The sequence below is a fragment of the Pinus tabuliformis genome, chromosome 8 (genome assembly GCF_031772625.1).
Source record: "Pinus tabuliformis cultivar Carrire ecotype Pingquan chromosome 8, CPIR1, whole genome shotgun sequence".
Taxonomy (NCBI): Eukaryota; Viridiplantae; Streptophyta; class Pinopsida; order Pinales; family Pinaceae; genus Pinus; species Pinus tabuliformis.
The window spans coordinates 105,572,313-105,588,789 of NC_142294.1; positions in this window are offsets into that span (position 1 = coordinate 105,572,313).

Genomic DNA, 16,477 nt, shown 5'->3' on the forward strand with positions numbered 1-16,477 from the left:
AAACCACCAGTGATGTCAATGGCTCTCAAAGTACCCAGTACAATCCATGAAATGTGAATAAATGTGTTGATGTCGAACATGTCACGGAATCCTCTGATCGAAGGTCGATGATGCAAACTGTCCTCAAAGGCGAGAAACTTGCCATTGAGGCATGCAGATCTCAAGGTACTGACGATTTCTAGATCATCTTTCTAGATAATGAGCTGAAGTCGATAGAAAGCGATCCGTCGCAGGCAAGCCCACAACAAAAAATCATAGATCAAGTTGAAGAAATTTAGTTACAAGGACTGACTCAGGGATGGTCAAGATGGATGACAGATATTTTGCAGATGAATGGCTTATTGGCAGTGACCTCTTGAACACATAACAACACGACAGATGGCTTGGTGACAATTGACCCAAAGTTAATACCCAGAAACCGACTGAAGACTTTCAATGTGGTTTGATCAACTTTTAGGCAAAGTATTTCCCAACCCAGGTGAATAAAAGTGTTGTGTTGAAGAGTGGTTACAAAGTATGACAAACATGCTAATTTTTCTCTCTTTTCCCCCACCATTTCTGGCAAGTACCTCTTTATTTTTGACAATCTTGAGGAGGATAAAATTTGCTTGATTATAAGCTCATCCTTCAGATGAGTCCAACTTAGTTTAACTTTGAACCCTAAGAAGGAGTGGTTCGTTCCTATTTGTAACTGAACAGGTCCTTTACTGTGAAATTTTAACGAGTCCAGTATAGGAGAAACTCGGCGTTTTTCAATTTTAGAGAGTCTGAAAAAACTTAAGAAAACTCCAGGGTTGACCTTTTTCGTAAATTTGTGTCTCCCAAGCCCGAAAACGTATAAAATAATACTTGAGAGAACTGCTTTATCTTTTACGACCAAGGAGTACTTTTATTCATTAGTGCCCTTGACCCGAAAAAGTAAAAAAGCGACCAATGACACGTCGTTTTATAACCAATATCGAATTTGAAATGACAAAAATCTCGCAATCTTTTCATGTTTTTACGGTCAGAAAAGAGCTGTAAGTGGACCGTCTTTTAATTCCATTTTAGCGAGTTTAAAAGAAAAACTCAGTAATCTTTTCATGTTTTAGGAGTCAGAAAAGAGCTTAAAGGTGACTCTAAATGTTTTTTCGTCAAAAATGATAGATTTCGCCTGAATAATCCATTATCCTGAACAAAATGCAAACATTACTCATACCTGTTTGAAATGGATAAAAATGTTGCAAAGATACCTTTCCAAAGTGAAACATAAACAAATTTTCAATTTATTTACTCAAAAAACTTATAAAAAGGACCTTCGTCAATTCATTTTTACCGTTTGAGTTTTGGGTGAGAAAATAGTGCTTTTGTTCAGAAAACTTCCCGTGAATATTGCAGAATATCCAACCATCGGAATCGAACGCCGTCTTCTCCAGGTAATCCACATCATCCTACTCTTCATTTTTAGCCGTTTCATTTTTTGTTTTAGGCTTTCAATTCATTTTTGGGAGGGTTTTTTGGCTTAAAACCCGCGCGCGGGGGCCTGCAGGTGTACCACTGTTGGCCTGCGGACCCCGACTTTTTCTCCATTGAGAAAAAGTCAGGGGTCTGCACCTTCCATGTAGACAAGGTGTGGTCTCACACACTGTGTCTAGCTTGGAGGGTGCGGTCCCTGCCGCAAGGGTTTTTAACCCAAAAATTCTCAAAATTGGACCAAACAAAATAATTTCTAGCATTCTAATTTATCTTTTTACTTGATGCAGAGAGTACATCATGCTAGATTGGCATGAACGAGAGCATGAGGACGTGGATGCTGCCGCATGGAACCATCAACCTTCACTTGATGCTTTGAGGATGTGCGGCCTGTGCAAATTCTGGGCCATTCCTGGCATGAGGGCTCAGGTGGATTTCTTACAGTGGCTGGTTGACAGATGGAGCATACAAGACCAATGCTTCTTCATTGGTGGCCACCAGCTCGAAATCGAGCCAGAGGACATATATTTCTTGACTGGTTTGCCTAAGAGAGGCGAAGACTTGACTCTGTTTGGGGCTAGGCCAGGTGGCCAATCTGTCGATAGCCTCCAGCTAGAGTTCTGCAACAGCAAGGCTAGACACAAAGGGATAGACATAAAAACCATATCCCGTCCTAAACTCATGGTGATCGCGTTTACTGTCACCAGAATTTGCAGGAGTGCCACATTACATATTGCCACCGGATCCCAGATGCGTATGGCAGTTGATTGCTTTCGAGGGACCATCTTCAACTAGTGCGATGCTGTGTTGGCCAATGTGAAAGGCCAACTGACCAGGGCCAAGAACGGACAACTAAAGACCTTTGGTTATGGGGCTTTGGTTGTGAGTTTTGGTCTGGAGAGGGTTCCCATGTTGATCCCGTAGCACCTTACTGTTGGAGCTGGGCTTCCTCGAGAGCCCAAACTGATGCGATGGGTCGCAGTTATGGCCCGTCACCCGGACGAGAGGACAAAGGTTGCTCAATTCAAACATGAGTATTTACAATGGTTGGAAAACTAGGTCTTTTCTATTCAGGACTTCCCTTACGCTGGGGTAGATTTTCGTGGTGACCCAGACATGGCTTTTCCACTAGGCGAGCAGTGGGATGACTCAGGTAACATCATTTTCAACATTTTTCCTATTTAATTTTATTTTTTTTCCATCGTCCCAAAACTGATAGCAAAAGTTTCAAATGCAGATGTGGGTCCACAGCGACCAGCCACTCTTTGGCCTTATGAGAGAAACAACCAGTTGCAGCCGCGCCAGCCCCACAGGACGGGTCAGCAGAGGTTTTGGCCGAGTTGGAGGGTCATCTCGAGCGCTTGACAGGAGATATTCTGGAGACCACTATAGATAACATTCCTCGTCGACTTCAGCGCTATGTGATTGGGGTCCCAGGACCTTTTAGGAGGTTCCTTTGCAAGGTGGCTCGTGCAGTGGTTTCTTATCGAGATCATCACCAGTGATAGGATGATCGCCTATTGTGGGCACATATGACATTTTTGTTTTTTGTACTTATCATTTTTTCTGATCATAAGGTGTTTTTCAACCTATGATCGAGGAAGATGTATTTTTTGACACACTCCTATATATATATATATATATATATATATATATATATATATATATATATATATATATATATATTACCGAATTATCTTGTAAATCATGTTATGGAATGGTTTTAAATTTACATGTATGATTATTGCAAATGTCTACTTAACATTCGAGAAGCAATTGCATCTGCTAATGTATTTAAAGATCTCTGAATATGCTGATATTCAATATAATGAAATTCACGTTCTAAGAGACGCACTCTCAAAAATAATCTTAATAATACTGGATTTCTAATGGCATATATTCTATTAAGCTGTAATATAACGTGTTCAGAATCTAACCTCACTATCAAACTCTGAATCCCAAATGAAATAGATTCAGATAATAACTCAATCACTGCACTATACTCGGCAATGTTGTTCGTTGTTTGACCGAGGCTTACCCCATGCATAGATACTAACTCGTTAGAGGGCGAATAGATAACCCAAGCTGCGGAAGAAATGTTCTGTGTATTACGACAAGCACCATCAGCGAAACCAATGTATGTTTGCAGAGGCATCGACATCTGCAATATCAAGAGTAAAACCAAGATAAGCATGAATAATGAGAAACAAAACACTATAAGCTAAGCACACTATTTAAACTAAAACACACTAGCTAGAAAGAAAAGCTATCCTAACTAAAAATCTCCATACCCATTCTTTAAGCATAATACCTCTTCAAGTAAAGACCATTCCTAGGTTTACCCAAAGAGTCCCCGTCAAAGTCTACCAATTCATAGGCCCCTTTCGCTAGCTTTTGCTTGACAACATAGGGACCATGCCACATGGGAACGAATTTTCCAACGCCTAATTTATCATTATCTTGATCGTAAACTAAGACTAGATCTCCTTCCGAAAAATTTTGAGGGGTCACATTTCGATCATACTTAGCTTTCATACGTTTTGCGTGAGTTTCGATCACCAATGCAGCATCATGTCAATTCTCATCTAATTGCGCCAAGTATACCAAACGCTTTTCCTCTTTGGAAGTGGCTGGAAGTAACTCGATGGCCATTTGCAGTGATGAGATTTCGCATTCAATGGGTAACACAGCTTCTAGACCATAAACTAGTTGGAAAGGAGTGAACCCTGTTCATGTTTTTACTGAAGTTCGGTATGCCCAAAGCGCTGAAAATAGCATGCTATTCCAATTCGACCGATGAATCCCAATGATTCGTCGGATCATGATGACTAAAAATTTGTTGATGGATTCAACCAGACCATTAGCTTGTGGATAATAAGGGGTTGAACTATCGTGACACAAACCAAGCTGGCCTGTAAGTTCGGTCATCATAACGTTTCAAAAATGACGCCCATGATCAGTGATTATCGCTTGTGGGACACCAAACCTAGCAATTATATGATTGAACATGAAAATTGCAGTTGTCTTGCCATCTGCCTCAAATGTAGGCATTGCCTCGGCCCACTTGGTGAAATAATCTACCGCAAGGATGATATACACATGCCCCTCAACCGAGTGAGGGTTACATGTAATAAAATCGATACCCCATTTGGAAAAAGGACCAATGGCAATTATAGGGTGGATAGGAGCAGGTAGAGCACGCTTCTTTCGATAAAAAATTTGGGAGTTGTGGCATTTTCGGACCGCAGTAATACAATCTTTAAACAAAGACGGCTAGAAGTAGCCAGCGCACAATATCTTTTGGGCTGTGGCATACCCAGACATATGACCGCCACACGCTCCAGAGTGACAGTCATTTAGAACCCTTTCAACTTCCTCGTGAGTTAAGAAATGTTGAAAAACAGAGTCTGCCCCACGGCGATAAAGAGTATCTCCAATAATCCTGTATTGTTGGGACTGGAATCGTATTTTCTGACATTCTGACTTTGATATTTTTGGTTGAAAGGATTGGGTCTGGAGATAAACGATGATATCCCCATACCACGAATCTAAAGTACTGATTAGAAACAAGGATTCGTCGGTAATGGGCTCCTCCACCACAGTTTCTGTATCAGTACGCGGGAAATCACACATTAACTCCGCAAAGTCTAAAGATTTCTTAGACTTAGATTTCTCAAATTCCAAATGGAACTCCTGCAGGATAACAATCCATTCAGAGTACTTGCCCCCTAGCAATTTCTTGGTCAAAATGTAGATCATATGGTTGCAATCCGAAATTACTATAGTTTTACGTAGTAAAATGTAGTGACGAAAACGTTGGACAGCTTGAACAGTTGCCAATGCCAATTTCTCCACATGTGAGTATTTTAGCTCAGTTGGATTTAAGGTTCGACTAAGGTAATATATCACATTCTCAGTTCCAAATTCATCTTCCTAAACTAAGACCATTCCAATGGTGGAATGAGAGGCGGCGAGATACAAGAAGTAAGCCTGGTTGTAGTTGGGAGGATGCAATAACGGTGCATGGGTCAACGCGTGTTTGAGTGCATCAAAATATTTCTGAGCTATCTCGTCCCAATAGAATGATGTATTCTATTTCAACAACTGGGTAAAACCCTTTGTAACCTCGGCATAGTTAGGAATGAATCGTCATAAAAAGTTTGCTTTCCCTTGCAAACTTTGGAGTTGGCGAAGACTCGAAGGAGGAGGCAATTTGACAATAGCTTCGACCTTTGAGGGATCGACACGAATGCCGGCTTTCGAAACTACAAACCCCAGCAATCGACCCGTTTCTATATAAAAGACACATTTTTGTGGGTTCAACCGAATTCGATAATGCCTACATCTCATAAAGATTGCTCATAAATGGACGAGATGATCAGCTCGATGTAATGAAAGAGCAGGCAAGTCATCGAGATAGGGTTGCACAATGTGCTTGATGTCATGAAATGCATAAGACATGGCCCTTTGAAAAGTTGCTCCGGAATTCTTGAGCCCAAAAGGTAACTTGCAATAAGCAAATGTCCCCCATGGACAAATGAAAGTCGTTTTTGGTTGATCGGCAGGTAGAATATTGATTTGATTGTATACGGAAAAACCATCCATGAAGGAGAATATTTCGCTACCGGCACAATCATCAATGATTTGATTCATATAGGGAGTTGGGTAATTGTCCTTTGGATAGGCTCGATTAATGTCCCTATAATCGATGCATATTCTTATTTTTCCCTACTTTTTGTTAACCAGAACAATATTCGATACCCAATCCATTAACGGGATCGGATAAATGAAACCTGCTTTGAGTAAATTTTCAGCTTCTGCTTTAATTGCAGCAGCTTTTCTTGGGTGAATCTGACGCAAACGTTGCCGGAAGGGTTTAGCATCCGGGTAAGCCTTGATCTCATGAACAACAATCGCGGGATCAATTCCTAGCATTTCCTCATAGGACCAGGAAAACACATCGCGGAATTCTCGAAATAGGGCCTTATACATTTGAATTTCGTCATTTGTACACGAGGCACCTATATGAATGTTCTCAACAATTCCAGGCTTAACCGAAATGTCAATAGGAATAGTTCGAGAGATGTTTCCCAAATTTAACTCTGAATCAGGATGTTTCATTGGATTCTGAGGTTCCTTGTCATATTCAGTCGTAAAAATTGATGAAAAATCATTTTCAAAACGATCATTCTTGGGTAAAAACGAAGATCTGTGATGGAGATCTTCCCATGGTAAATCATCCACACATAGGATTTCACGAATTTTCTCATCAGAGTGAACAAGTTTAGAAAACGTGATTAAATCCGAGCTTGATGTGAAAAGTGATTCCTCACAGACCACATTCATGAAGTCATTTTTGGTTGAAGATGGGTCGGTAAACGATTGCGCGGCCTCATATGCAATTTCATATGGACTCAAAGGCATGACATCACCAAATGACTCTGTCTAAGATTCAGAAGGAATGATCCAAGGATCATCATAAACAATGGTGTCTGACGTAATCATATGAATGGTTGCAAATGAAGACGATGCGTTGATCGAAGGAAAAGGAAAAGTTCCCAGTAAACCGGAATCTTTAACAAGTCCTACCCCAACATCCTTATATGGGATAGTCGTTTTACCGACATGCTGAATACTTTTAGAAGAGGCTGGGTCAGATGAAAAGTAAGCCAGCTGGTCTATTGTTACGATCTTTCCATTATGAGGAAACTTTATAACCCAAAAGACCGATGAAATGACCGCTGTCATAGCGTAAGACCAACTTCGACCCAAGAGAAGGTTGTAATCTAGAGGGCCATCAACCACCTCCACATCTAGATTAACGGTTTTTCCTTCAACCCCTATAGGAAAATCATGTAGAATGCCAAAAGGATGAAACCCACGGCCATCAAATGCCTTTAGGATCGTCGGGGATTGATTTAGCGAAGGAGAACCAAGCGATCTCCAACACTGTATCGACACAATACACGTTGAGGCTCCCTCATCAATTACAGTCCGATGAATAGGCTTGTTTTTTACTATCACTGGAATCTGGAAAGCCATTTGATGAGGTAAGCGTGGTGTACTATTTTCTAGATCGAAAATCATTAGGTTCGAGTCCTAAATGTCAACAACTCCTATAACTGACAAAAGTAATTTACGCTGTGTTGGACATTGCTGAGGGTGAAACAGCTAAATCCTCAACAGTGTTATAGTTTTGAGCCACTCTCGCATGTGGATTGAAAGCTGGCTTTCAAAGTATACCCTTGGCGGGTGGTTTGATTACCAAGTCTCGATTAGGTTTCTCGATCTGTAGTGGATCGGAACCGGGAGCTGAGGTTGATGGATTAGAATGAGAAGATTCTGCTTCTTTACCATCAACAGGACTTTTACTACCATAATCTTGCGATTGAGTCGCAATCCTAACATGGGATATCATCAGTATGGGTTCTTCATTGGCACTCGAGGAAGAACCTATCATCTTACTGTCTTGAGCTGGAAAAGGATCCTTCAAAACAGCAGGAGTTTGGGAACCTTTGACAATCTTCGCAACCTCTGCACGATGAGGGCAATCTCTTGTAAAATGTTCATCGTCACAAATGAGACAAGGATAACAAGGTTTACGCTTTTCATCATTGGATTCTGATTTTTCAGGTTTCTCCTTTGAATTTTTGTCTGTTTTATTCTTCTTCTTTCCTTTCTTCTTTCCACCGGATTTTGATTTGGCTGTAGATGACTCTACAATGTGAATATCGGCGGAAATCTCTGCAGAAGAATCTCCTGTTGGGGAATCAGGCAAGGTTATGATAGGAGAAGAATTCTTGGAAGACTTCTTCTTACTTTTAGTGTTAACCGTACCAATCATACCATCAATGGCATGAGATCCCGAAGGAGCTGCAATGATTTGATTTTGCTTGGGAAGATCAGGGATTTTCTCGTGTAACCTACCTGACTGAGTATAGACCAAGTCAAGGTATTGTGCTTGAGCAATTACTTGCTCCTCAGTAACAACTTCGGCTTTAGCTACATCTTCAGTGATCTTTGGCAACAAATATTGTACAAACCACTCAGCCAAGATCTGATCCGGAATAAAAACCTTCACTAAACGTCGTCAACGTCTCCACTCATGATTATGATCTGAAATGTAAGTGGACGTCGATTGTTTTAATGAAGTTAACAATTTCGTGCCATTGTCATATCGGACTGGCAACTGAAAATAAGTTAAAAATGAGGTAGCTAACTGACTAAAATTATAAAAAGTGCCTCATGGTAACTCAATGTACCACTTGGCCGCGAGACCAATTAGAGTGCGCTGGAAAAGTCTTAGATGGATTGAATCATCTGAGATGGAGTTAGATGCACACCAGAGGTGGTAAGTCATCACATGGTTCGACAGGTCCTCTCCTGATTTACCTTCAAAATTAGGAATGTCACTAGGCAACTTAGTCGGCATTGGTGGCCAAAACAGAAGAAAATTAATGGGATCATTCGTTAGGCGTGACAAGTCAGGCAAGTCCGAAATTGCGATAAACAGTAATTGACGATTAGGGTCCCTAAAACTCTGGGTCATGAGACTAGCCCCAGGAGGAGGATATCCAGGATAACTAGGAATAGGAATTGCATTTGGGATATTGTATCATCCCGGAAAACCAGGATTAACTGGACCGTACTAGGGTTGCTGAGGTTGTTGGTAAGTGTACTTAGGGTATGGTTGATACTGATAGACTGGCTGCTGCACAACAGGAACGAATTGGTACTGTCCCTGGTATGGTTGATAAGTAAATTGTGGTTGACTTGTGACAACCATACTTGAACCAGGTTGTCCTACAGGCATCTGAGCCGAAGTTTGAATCGTAGATCCAGATGGTGGTAAAGATGTCTGAGGAGTAGATACAGGAACAGTAGAAACCAGAGTTGTCGATAGTCCGGAAGTACGTGGGGAAGATTGAACAGATGTTGCGGTAGTTGTAGCAGTCATTTGAGGCAGAGTACGAGGCGTACTAGGCCCAGGCTGAGAAACTACCGAAGGTACAGAAGTTTGAATGTTAGACTCGACTGGTTGGTGGGGTGTACCAGAAACTAAGGGTTGTCTAGTTTGAGATGACAACTGTACATTTGGCTGCAACACCTACTGGGTTTGCGATGGATCCCACACTATATTCATTCCAGGGTACGGACCCATAGCAGGTTGAGAATATTGAGGACCATAAGCAGGTTGAGGGTAGGATTGATAATTTAAAGGTACATTTCCCGTTCCTTGAACATACATTTGACCGGAGGGTGGTTGGAAACCTTGGTTCGAGTACTGACCTTGGGGTTGATACCCTTGAGGCACATACCGATACTGGGGTTGACCTTGAGGTATAAATTGATATTGGGGTTGACCTTGGGGTACATATTGAGTCTGGGGTTGACCTTGAGGAACGTACTATCCCGTAGGTATGTACTGTCCTTAAGGTTGCCCCCAGACGATAATTGAGGCTGCCCCCCAGGCGGTAACTGGCCACCTTGAGGTTGAGGATTGGGAATAGAGCCTGACATCATGAGAATCTCTTCTATGCTCAACGACTTAGTACCATTGCTTCTAGTTAATAACCCTTGCTCAATGGGTTGAGGAGATGCTCCTGAAAAAGTACCAGAAAGTGACTAATACCCAGAGGGAACAGAAGGACCGCCGTACAAAAAGGATTCGGGCGATTGAGTAAACATGGACGACTGTCTTGACATATTTAAAGGAGGATAATAACCTCTAGGTGTTGGGTGATAAGGAACACGAGGTGGTGAAAACCTTAACCCTGGGTTTTCTACGAAATTACTCAAAGAAGGATACCAAGTACTGCTCGTAGGTGGACTGTAAAAAATTGATTGATGCTCCCTTAGCTCAATAACAGGTTGATTTTCAGGGATAGGGATGCCTACTTCTTCTTCCGGAGTAGCAAGTTCTTCAATAGCTATAAGTCCAGAAGCAATATCTTGGGTGATTACGCTTTCTACCCTAGGTAAACTGGGACCACTAGAAGCTGGAGAAACAAACCCCGATGTTGGAGTAGCAGCAAATTCACTTTCAGGTTCCGATATTTCAGGTTCCTCACCTATATCACTAGTAGATGAAAAGATACCAATAACTTCAGAAACAGACACTGACTGCGGATTATAATCTGCTACTAACGCTTGAAAATCAGGATGTACCACCAAAGAAGACTCTCCTTCTTCAGGTGATCCAACTCTACTATCTCTAGGAGTTACGAGGACTTTCAAGTCTTCAAGCTGGCTTGGTGAAAACGCAGGAGGTTGGCCCCGAAGTCTACGGGACTTCCTCGGTAATTCAGCCACGGTTAAAAACTTCTAACTACTTCACACGCAACCAAAGTAAAATGTCAATGAAAACCACCTAAAGCCTCTAAAGAACCAAACAAATTTGAATCACATGCCTAAAGAATCTAGGAGATCAAACACACACAAACAGTAACTTTCCATACTGAAAACACTAGTTGGTGATGAAATCCAATGTCGCAGAGTTCAATACATAAATGGCGGTTGGAACAGTTACCCCGGCAACCTGCTTAATGAATAGACTGGCACAAGTTCCTCCACTTAACCGTCTCGAGTGAAGAGAACCCCCCAGAAAATCCAAGTGAGTCTAGCCGACGTCTGCTCTAGGTACAGTGGGATCTTCCCACCACTGTCACCACAGGAAGAATCGTAAAGAATATGGCCACTAAGGTTACCGACTGAAACAAATATACCTAGGGGAACAGTCTACGATCCGATACGCACGCAAGGGCAAAGTAGCAAGCTCAATCCCCTTGAAGGCTCCTTGACATAATCCAAGGTTTACCAACAAGTGACCCCAGGCTCCTCGACAATGGTTAATCCGAGATTTACCATTTTTAATATGTGAATATCTGGCGTCGTTCCCAATGAGGAAGGATTGATTCCCACACTGGTTCGGACACGATCTCGTGCTTCTCCTTTAAGAGGAGCTTTCCCAGAGCATAAATGCAACAATTGGATTTCTTCCCTACCACAAGATACAGCTACTTGTTTGTTTTTACTGTCTTGGAGAGTTAATTACTCTCCTACTCCAAGACACTAACCTAAGCTAAGTTGGTGTATCAGAGCCCTAGAAATAAAAATGTTGCTACATGAATTTTACTTTAAGCATTATTTTTATTGGTTTTTGTTTAAGTCAAAAGGTGTGGAGATGAAACTCGTGGTATGAAGACTCGACTCAAAATCACTAAAAATGCACCTAAGATGATTTAAACAATCTTTTCTTTTCGATGAACTTCTAAACTAAGAAAGAGTTTGAGAATGCAAATACTTTCTAAACACAAATCTTTTCTTAATCAAACAAATTAAAAGAAGAGCTTTTGTCCTTTCCAATGCACTCAAAACGAGACAACTAGTTATTTCACAAAAATTTCCCTTTCTTGTTTCAAAGCACTCAACCACTACAAAAACAAACTTTTTCCAAAAGAGTTTTTTTTTTATAAAACACTCAAAACTATGAAAATGACTAACTTTGAGATCTACAAATTATAAAAAACCTATTTGAAGTCCAAGCCTACAAGATGTTTTTTTTTTAAGGATGTTTTACTTAGCTAGATGTAAGCTAAGGACCAATTTATGCAAAATCACAAATCAGTCAAGAACAACCAATTTTGTTTTCTTCTTTTTTTTTAAATGAAAATCCAAACTTTTAAACACAAGCTTTTCGAAGTTTTGTAAAGAGAAAACGCAAAGCGGATTCCTCAACAAGGGGAGATTTCATAAACGGTAAGACTCATAAGAAGGCTGGTAGACACCAAGGTGATCTAAGGTCCCTACAGCTTCTAAGCTCAGAGCTACTACAAGACCAAAATGAAAAACAAGCCCAACAAGCAAAACTCCTAGGAATTTAACCTAAAACCCTAACACTAATGAAATAAACCTAAGGAAAGCTTCTGACAGGTTATATGCAGGTTTGGGCAGTAGATAATAACTTCTAAACAAAAACTAAGCTGACTAATAGAGGAAATCTTAGGTTTTTCAAAATTTTGACAGGGTCCGCAGGCCCACAGTTAACACAGGTGCGGTTCCGCTCTGTGCTAAAAGCAAAGGTACGGATAGGTACGCACTGTGTCAAAAGGCTAGGGTGCGGTCCTCTCCTAAAGCTATGAAAAATGAAAAATAACCCTGGATCTACAAACTCTACCCAATTTTACACACAACAAGCCAAAAACAGAAACAAAAAACACAGTTTCTCAGGTCAAAGTAAAAACAAGGAAAAAATCAAGTTCCCCAGTGGAGTCGCCATTTTGTCACACGGAATAAGTCAATGTCGCGGACAAGATAGACCTTCCTAGAATCTAAAGAAGACCTAATGACAAGCAAACCAACCAGACACTATCTTTCTCTAAATATGCTTTTATAAACAAAGGCAAACAAGTGTTTTAGGGCCTACCTTAGGTCCAACGCAAGTTTGTGGATGCCCTCGCTCCTTCGATCCAAATGAGCTCCTTTGTCGCGAATCTGCAAACACAAACAAGCAAACAAATTAAATAGCACCTGAAAAGCCAATATCATAAAACATATTTAACATGAAAGTCAAGGAGTTCATGAAACAAATAACATGAGATACTTGTTGAGAAAAATGATTTTGATTGTACTAATTCAAAAGAAGAAGAACGTTACAACCTGTGCCTTGACGTTGTACAAGCTCCTCCCAGGGTCCAGCAAGAAGTCTCCTCTACTTTGACAAGTTTCACTCACTTCCCAATGAAGCTAAAAAAGGTATGTGATCTCTCCTCTTAAGCTCAACTAGGAAGTCTTAATTTCACCAGCATTTACCCTAAAAAATGTTCAGCTTCTAACCTCCCCAGCAACCAGCCCAATGCCTGAATTTATAGTGCAATGGAGGGAAGTTACTAGGTCTTCCTTCAAACAGATAGCTCCTGTCATCAAGGGATTAGCTCCTTCTCTTTTGGGATGCATGAACCACCTAAGAGCGGCAATTCCACGTCAAAATTCCTTCTAGAATCATCTAGAATTAACCCAAAGTGAGTTTTTTAGAATAAACTTGCGCCTTTTTGACTTTCATAAGGGTCTGCACCCACACCTTTAGGGACAGAGCGGGCAGGTCCACATTTTTTGTAAACAGAAGGTGCGGGACTGCAGTTAACAGTGAGAAAGTGCGGAACCAGAGTTTCATTGGTTTTTAATGTATTTCTCTTATTTTCAAAGCTTGACTTGAAGAGCTGAGGTCTGAGACTTGCTTAGGAGGATAGTACAAGTGATGATAGACCCATACTGACTGCAAATAATCATGGTGACGATATTTTTGTGTAACAAGTCTTTTGTGATTTGCTTGCTCTGCAGATTTTTTTATGTCTAGAGTATGGCCATACCACTTTATTTGTGGAGTCGTGTTGTTATTTGTTTTCCTGGTTTTCTTCTTGTTGTTGTTGTTTTTTTTCCTTGTATGCTTCGAGTCTGGGGAATTGGTTGGGAAAGAGGAAAGTTAATGGAGCTTGCGGAGAGCTATGTTGTACTTGATAGGTAATTTAAGACACAGATGAATCTCTGTGCATGAGTAAGCGTAGTGGAAGGTAAGACTATGAAAGTTGGTTGGACTCGTTGGATCCATTGTGGTAAATGGATAGTACCAGTGCAGACATAAGAAATGTAACCAGAAAAGGTAAAGTAAATGGATTAGAGGTGTCATATGCTTTGACTATGTTGGGAACTATTGCTCTCAATGCTTGTGCATAAATAAGGAAGTTCTCTTATACTAGACATGATGTTATCTAGTAATTATTTTATGATCATGATTATGTTGAAGTTTATATATGTATACATGCATGTATGTATGTCATTGTCTAACAGGATCATGATTGTTTTATGCTAACATTTATATATGTATGTATGTCTCCATGTATCTATGTTACTATCTAAAAGGGTTTTCAGGAACCATTCTTGTGGAGGAATGATTTCTTATGCACGAGAAATACATGAAGAGGTTCTTGGTCTCGTGAGGAATCAAGTGGAAGAGTAGTCATGACAAAATATATTAGGTCAATGTCATGTCAATATGAAGTTATATGCTTGTATTATGCCTATGTTTATGTTATGACAGGTAACGCTAAAGGATACACCAACAGAAGGAAAGCAACATGGGCAGTGGCATGCTAAGATAGGCATGGATAAGACATGGGAAAAAAGGATTCTTGGTAAGGACAATATGGTTTTGGATGTGTCATAATATTGTTGTGCATATATTGTATATGTTGTACATGTTTCATATATGACCTATGCACATGCGATGTCGTGTATATATAGTTTGTGTACTTCTTGTTTATGCAGTGTTATGTACATTATGGTACATATAGTGTTGTATGAATGTTGTATACTCAATATTGGGTATAGATGGTGCTTTTTACATGTTGGGTATAAGGTATCGTGTACATATTGTACTTTGTGAATGATGGATATGCATTGTTCTATGCATATGGTGTTGTGTGCATGTTGGATATGTAGTGTTGTGCGCACATGATGCTATGTACATGTTGGATATATAGTTCTATGTACAAGTGGTGTTGAGTGCATGTGGTACATTGGTACAATGTACATATGGGGTGTTGTCCATGATTGTACAAGTGGTGTCGTGTGCGTGTGGTGTTGTGTAAATGTTGTACAAGTGGATTTGTGTGCATGTTGTGCTATGCACATGTCATTGATGTGGCACTATCTACATCTTGTATCGCGTACATGTCGTGCATGTGGTACTATGTACATGTGGTATTGTGTATGCATTGTACAATGGTGCACTATACATGTGGCATTGTGTACACATTGTGTAGGTGGTGTCATATACATGTGATGTGATGCACACATTGTGCAGGTGGCGCGGTGTACTCATGGTATTGTGTACATGTTGTACATATGGTGCTCGTGTACGAGTGGTATTGTGTTCATGTCATTGATGTTGTGTTATGGGCATGCGGTAATATGTATGTGCATAATATAGTCATGGTCTTGCGACGTGTGTACTCATTCGGTTGTACTGTGTAGGTACATGCCTTGGGTGGTATTACACATTGGCTATAAATGGATGCACTGTGTTGTACACTAGCTATAGGTGTATGCAATGTACGTTAGGTGTTGGTGCATGTATTTCATGGTGTTGTGTGTAAGGTGTGGTTGTATGTGTGTGATGCACACTATGCGTATGTGAACCTGGTAGAGGAGAAGGAATTGGGTGTTTGCTGGGTGTGGTGACTACTCCGATGTCTATTCAAAAGAATAAAGGGAGAATTAAGGATTACTGAAGGAAATGTATCGATATTGTATTTCAGTTTTATTATGCATGTGACTTATGATTCTCATATATGATGTGAATTATGATTCTGGTTTATCATGGTTACATGTGATTTATGATTTTGATCTATGATGGTTGTGTTTTGAGCTTATCATATGTGATATGTTTATACATGATGTTTTGATCAAAACATTAGTTTGACTTGTTATGATAGGTACTAAACAAGATTGCAAATGTACCTTATTGAAGAGCCACCAATGACGTATGATTTGAAGTTATTTCAATTTATTTCAAATCTAATACAAGTTATGTGTTGGTATAGGAATGCATGAAATACCCAGTGGGTGATTGAAATCAACTCCAAGAATTGGGAGAGACAACAAAATAAATTGGAACATGTAGCATCATGCTGGTAAAGTATTAAGGAGCAGGGCCATTATGGGTCACTAGTACCTAATAGTGTCTATTGATTGCCATTAGCATGCTATGAATGGTATGATGGTTTTAAGGAAGGGATATGCCTTGGGTTTTTGGATCTTCTGATATGAGGAAGCCTTTCCAAGGGATGGACTACCCAAGGTGAGGGTGCCAACGGGACTTGGAAGGTGAGTGACTACACAAAAGGGGTGATCGGATTACCGAGGGACTATGTAGAAGAGAAGGGAAGCTCACCATGGAAAATTTTAGGGGCAAATGTTTGCCCTTGGGCGAAATTAAGGGGTTTTAAATTTTTTGTGGGCGAATATT